This window comes from Stegodyphus dumicola, chromosome 5, assembly GCF_044657685.1.
Source record: "Stegodyphus dumicola isolate Sdum_Otavi_A_Nest chromosome 5, ASM4465768v1".
Taxonomy (NCBI): Eukaryota; Metazoa; Arthropoda; class Arachnida; order Araneae; family Eresidae; genus Stegodyphus; species Stegodyphus dumicola.
In genome coordinates, this window is record NC_140772.1 from 181,024,707 (window position 1) to 181,031,610 (window position 6,904).

At 27.5% G+C, this 6,904-nt stretch overlaps 1 long non-coding RNA gene across 1 annotated transcript; it reads right to left on the reverse strand.

The window, feature by feature from the left end:
• Positions 1-489: 489 nt before the first annotated feature.
• On the reverse strand, positions 490-6,511 carry LOC146997352 (uncharacterized). The gene is made up of 4 exons (XR_015041361.1): positions 6,382-6,511; positions 5,178-5,287; positions 2,956-2,998; positions 490-832 (listed from the first exon to the last, which is right to left on the reverse strand). It is a non-coding gene; the product is annotated as an uncharacterized LOC146997352 (long non-coding RNA).
• Between the last annotated feature and the right edge of the window lie 393 nt (positions 6,512-6,904).

Below are 6,904 nucleotides of genomic sequence, written 5' to 3' on the forward strand. Positions count from 1 at the left end.
GTCAATCTTGCAATGTACTGTAATCTATTATTGTTGTCTTTTTCAGTTTAAAATCTTATAAATATATTAGATCAGTACTAAAAGTTCACCTCTACAAAAGAAATGCTTTATTGAGGTATTTTTAAAAAGTTCCCTTTTACAAGGTAACTGTTAATTTCATAAATAAGTTCATAAAATTATGCAAATTCAAAATTACCTAAATATGTTCTTTATTTTATCTTATATACCAGATAAAATTTCAAAAAGTTAATTTGTTTAGGAAAATTGAATTTTTTAATATTTATCTCATGTGACTTTTTCTATAACATCATTATAAATGTGCATGTTGATGTGGACATATCAATTATTTTTTTCATCAAATAGCTTTATGGTATTAAATGATTTAAAAAGAGGCAACTGGACAAAAGAAAGCAATTAGAAGTTGGCTAATTTTTTATTAATTTGTTGTCAAACGCTGTGCATTTTAGATTATGCTCATATGATGACAATGAGTTATTTAAATTATAAAATTATTATGAACATATCCCACATAAATTAACAAGTATAAAATTTCAAGTTGTTTGAAGTATTATGAACTGTAATACTTGCAAAAGAAATACACATGAAATTAATTTAAGAATTAGGTTTATTTTACAGGTATTCAAAAACTGCAATTACTGTTAAACAATAAAAACTAACATCAAATCTGAAGAGCATATTTTTTTCAATAATAAAATTCAACATAGACTTCATGCAGCTTCGCCATATTTGTTCTATAGTTCGCTGTCTTTAATATCCTGCTCGATTTTTGTAAAAATGAATTCTTTGTCACCCAATGTTTTGAGAACAGCTCCTAAACAAGAAAAAGAAAAATTTGTAATAATTTCACACTTCAGAGGTTTTCAGTTTTTAAATATAGTTGAAGTATTAAAAGATGCATATAAAATGCACTGAGTATTTCATATTTAAAAATTTACATTTCAGTAATTAAAAATTTAATTTCACACTATCACACAGTAAGCTTCAATTATATACCTTACACAATGCCTATAATTTCAAGTGAAAAATACTTAAGATTTTGTTTAGAACTGCAAGGTTGAGAAAGTCTTTAATGGCTATGTTTGTATTTAAGTACATGAGAAAAAACTTAATTTTGTATTAATTATATTGCATTAGCCTTTTCAATTTTACTCCTACATATAGTAAAGAATATTCACTTTCTTACAGATAACTTTTTCTTAAATAAAGAGTAAGCAGAAAACTAATCACAACACTATATACATATAACAGAATACTTCATAAACATATACATGTCATTAACATATGTATATGCATTAACAGGCTATTTTACACATTTCAATAAACCAGAAACCAATACACAATCAAAAGTATTATCAGTAAATTCCTCCAAAATCAGAGCAAAAATCTTTAATTATGATAACAATGGCATCTCAGTTTGCAATATAAAATATTTCAAGTTTACATTCATGTGCATTCTAAGCAAACAGAATGCTGAATAACAATAAAATTATAAATACCATAAAAAAGTTAAGAGCCACGTAGAATGATAGCAAGACTAAATAAGTCTTCCTTCAAAAATCAATTTAAATTCAAAATTTGCCTTCCTGTTTAACATCTCAAAATAGGGTTACTGCTTTCACTAACTAAATTTCCTGTCTTGGCAAAATAAAAATTTTCACTTCTGTTGCAGGAAATATTTGCTGCAAACTTTGTATGCAAATAATCCAGTGAAAAAATTTTAATTGTGGCTTGAATATTTTCTTTATTAAATAAATGAAAAATTGCCACATATTAATTTATGATCCACATGAAGATTTTTACCTCTACCATATCATGCAGCTATTTTAAAATATATACTCTCATATAAAAGCCACAGAATTTTTTTAACAATATTAATATAGTATAAATCATTAATAAATCTTCTAAAAACAGCCCCAAATTTTCTGAAATTGATACCCAAAACATAATTCTACGTAACTGTTAATGTATGCATTTGCTTGCACATACTTAAAATGAATTATACACACAAAAACTTAACATATTAACTTTAATAAATTCTTAATTAGCAGGATGACTCAATTAGGGCAAAATATGAAAGAAATCTACCTGATGGAATAGTTGTAAAAGATATATTTAAAAAAAGCTAATATTGTTTACCTTACACATAGCAGAAATTGAGTAAACTGTATGCAGCTGGATTATTTATTAGGAATAGAAGTTAGATCAAAGTACCAAAGTCACACTAGGGCTTTAACCATTTGGGTGCAAAGAAGCACCTGAATTTCAAAAAGAATAATTTAAAAAAGCTAATAGAATTATATAACTTTTACAATCTAGTACAAATATTAGACACATAAACAACACTAAATGCCATTATTTACTTGCATATTTTCCTTCTTTGTGTACTTTACTCCTTAATTTTTCAGGATATGATTTAGAAACAGAGTTATGGTAAAAATGTATACTGGTAAAAAAAATATTGCTGAAACTGATAAGTCCTTTGAATTATATACTATAGTGCAAAGAGGGATGGAATATGTGACTAAATATGATAAATCAGATTACAATAACATTAAACGAATAACATGAAAAACTGAAAAAAAGAAATTTTATTTGAAATTATTTTTTAACTCATGGGAAGACAGACAGTATTTCCAACTTATTAAATTCAATTATATTTTACCTTCGTCAAAACAATATTGGTAAGAGAGTTGTATTTAAAATCGGTGCTAAGCTAAAACTGCTTTCTTGCCTAATTTTATACTATTGAAAATACTGGTAATTGTCAAAGTTATTCGTACTCAATATGTGTAAGATTATTAATGAGTTGTCAAACCTCAGTTAACCATCTAATATACTACATTCAACATTATTATTTTTCTTTTTGAATGTCAGGTTTTCATTATTTCTGCCAATATATAATAAAGATTGAGTTAATGTAGAATAGAAAATTACCTTGCAAGTTAGCACCTTTACCTTAGTGGCAGTACTTCATTCTCTAGAAAAAACATTTTAAATTATTATACTTAAACAAAAAATTCATATTTGTTACAGCAAAACATCATTAATACAATAAACCAGAGTTGAATGCAAATCTAGTTTAACTCCATTCTTGAAAACTAGTTTATTACTTTCAATTTAATTTAAAAATAATAAAAAATAAGGTACGTATTATGATGACTACCTAGATATCTCGCCTAAACTGGCAATCCTTGTAGGTTATACAGGTTAACCCTAACATAGGTTATAGAGGGCACTAAGATAGAGAGTATTAATCCCACACTAGGGACTCTAACATTTGGTAGGAACAGTTTGAAAAGTGAAACAGATATTTATAGTGAACCAATGCAAAACAAAAACAATAGTTCTTTAGGGACAAAGCCCCTTTGGACTAATAAATCCGAGTAAATTAACAGCTTTTAGCTATTTTTTCTTCTTGTAAAAAATAGACATACATAATATTTTTAGAAAATAACAGTACTTTAAGCATGCAATTTCCACATATTTAACACAATAATTCATTCTAGCTCTGTTGCAATACTGGCAAAGGTACTCCTCTGTTATTAGGACGGGATTCAGAAATGTACAATGAAACCTCGAGATACGAGGAAAGTATGAGCAAAATACGAGATTAATTTGAGTAACGAGCAATGAGCCAGGCTGTTGGTATGGGTGGCGCCATTTCCCTATCCGGCTCAACTCGGGGAATCCCCTCGTCAGATCACTCAGTGTTCTTTTATATACGTGTTTGTGCACTTGCAAGTTAATTGTTTTGACATTTAACGTGAAAATAATTATTTCAAGATGCCTCGCAAGAAGATTGTTGCCTCAGATAGTGCTGCAAAGAAAAATAAGGAGGCCATGGCCGTCGATATCAAGAAAGAAATCGTAGATAAACATAAGCATGGTGAAGGAATTGGCGAAGACTTGCGGCCTTTCAATATCGAAAATCTATACTATTCTGAAGAAGCAGGAAGAAATTAAGAAACCTGATGTAGCCAAAGGAATTATCGTTGCTTCCAAGCACCATAAAAGTACTCCTAGATGTTGAGAAGCTGTTGTTGGTGTGGATTAATGAGAATGAGTTAAAATGTTGGTAACAAAGTTAAACTACTGTTATATTATTTACCAGTGTTATTTATTAGGAAAAATTGACTTGATATTAAAATGTTGATATTTTTTGGGGTGTGGAACGGGTTAACTGAATTTCCATTATTTTCAATGGGGAAGCTTGTTTCTAGATACAAGAAATTCGCTATACCAGTTGAATGCTGGAACGAATTAAACTTGTATCTCGGGGTTCCACTGTAGATATGTAAGCATGTGTATATGCATGTATGCGCATATACACATACATACATAAAGAATATACACATGCACACACGAGCACCTACATTTAAAAATGCATGCATATAAACACACATTTCTGAATCTCCTGATAACAGAAGAATACATACATGAATCATAGGATTTACATTATTCAGTTTCATTAGAATTCTTAAATGTAGAGGATTTACATTAATCAGTTTTATTAGAATTCTTAAATGCAGAGGATTTACATTAATCAGTTTTATTAGAATTTTTAAGTGCAGAGGAATTACATTAATCAGTTTTATCAGAATTCTTAAATGAAATCTTCACTAACCGAAAATTCAGTTTCATTTCCAGCTGAAACTGTATCAGGACAATCTCATTTATATTATTTCCCTCTAACAACTGAACATTTTGAAAACTTTTTCTATTCCATGGAAAACTAATGCTACATTAAACATACATTTTCTAAATCTGAAAATTTTAAGTTAGCTTAGAAACTGTAATCATTCTTAAAAAAGTTTGATTTATGCAGATGTTAGATCAATAAAATTACTTTCCTGTGAAAAAGTAATATGGCATTGAACAACACGATTTTACACATCAAGATATACTGAGTGAAAATTCCCGAAATGTTTTATTTCTTGGTATCTCTGCAAGAATTGTATAAATAAGACTACCTCCCTTTTATATATATATATATATATATATATATATATATATATAAAAATGTTTAGTAAATATACTATGAAGAAAATTGGTTACATTATTTACAGTTCATAATTAATAGAAAATAAATCATTTCTTATCTTATCAGAATTTATTTTTATCACATTCATAAACAGTACTAATTTAAACAAACATACCATTATGATTTCAATAACTATGAAATAGAAAATCCAAATCTGCATCTTTGATGGTCTAGTAGATTAGACGTCTCGTTTACTACAATTCAGCAGGGTGCTGACTCCCCAGACTGTAATATATATATATATATATATATATATATAATTAATTTACAAGGGAAAAAGCAACAAAAATATAAACAATTTCTTGGTTTTATATAAGCATTTCTGCACATTTACAATTTAAATTTTTTTAACTATCTAGTTATATCAAAATACATGATTTAGTAAAATATAATTCAAATAATTTAAGGTATTTTAGATCAAATACTAATTTTTCAATAAATTTTTTCATGCAAGTCTAATAATCAACATAACTATCAGGTTTTGACTTCGAAAATTATGTTTAGAGAAACTTGAAGCTGCAGTAAATAGTAATAAATTTATTCAAAACTGAAAGTAAAGCATTCTTACTTTATTTTCTTTCTTTAACTATGGCAGATCTTTTAAAACAACAAAATCAAACAAACAAAAAAGAAATGCATTCATGAAAGGACTTAGGACTTACTACTTATTCATGAAAGGATATATTTCAGTAATTACTAGTGCATAAAAATTCAGTATATATATAAAAAAATGAACACAGATTTGGAACAAAGTACCTGTGTTTCTATGGCATAAAGTTTCCTTTTTTAACAGCACAATATCTTTGAGTTAAAGTTTGTTATATATTAAAGCAAATTTATAAAACTAAATTCAAAAATAAGAAATTAAATTATTTTTAGGGAAAACACTAAGCAAATAAAAAATTTTGAATTTCATAAATAAATGAAAGTTACATGCTTTATTTTTTGGCATAAGGTAGATAACATTTCCATAACAGATTTCTGAACAATTAGTCATGTTAATATTGCCTTTCTTTTTCCATTAAAAGCTATTTCCTGCTTAATTACAGTATGCTTTAAGATAAATATTAAAACGTTTGAGTAAAAATAATATAACTATAAAAAGGTGAGACACATACAAAAAGGAGTGACACAAACAGTAAGAAACAGACTAGTGCAAAATTTAACAGTACCAAATCCTGAAAATGAATCATTAGGCACGTACACAAAAGAAGAACACATGGAAAATCACATTTCCTACACAGACGCTATTTATAAAATTTTATATAGGTGAAAAAAGTACGAGTATTAAACACTGAAAATATAAAATATTCACTTACTTTCTTCAAATAATTAGTAACTTCGATGAATTCTGTCACAAACGCCAATCCACGAACAAACAGTATTCTTTGCGAGTTTACCATTCTTTTCGACCGCCATTGCTGAGTGCTGACTTCACAAATATCCCGCCACAACCGGAAGTAGAAAGTGTCTGCTTTGCCATTGGTCAGTGAACAAGAATTGCAACGCTTTTTTTTTCTTTATAATTAAACATATTAAGAAAGCCTCTTAATTAGCATATAAAATAAACTTACTTTTGCATTATATAAATTTATATTCACAGCATCTCTGTATTAAGGTAATAATTAAATTTTTCTACGAAAAATAGAAATGTCTCTATATGCGCATGCTCAGTGTATAATCGTAAATTCGGTTAATTTTTATAGCGTAAAATTAACTATGCAAATTTTGAGTTCATTTAACTGGACCCTTGTACTTATTCTGTAGATCTCCATATTAAGAATGTCTTTAACTGTTTCAGGAAAAATATAATATAATTATTTATTTACATTATTTATTAAT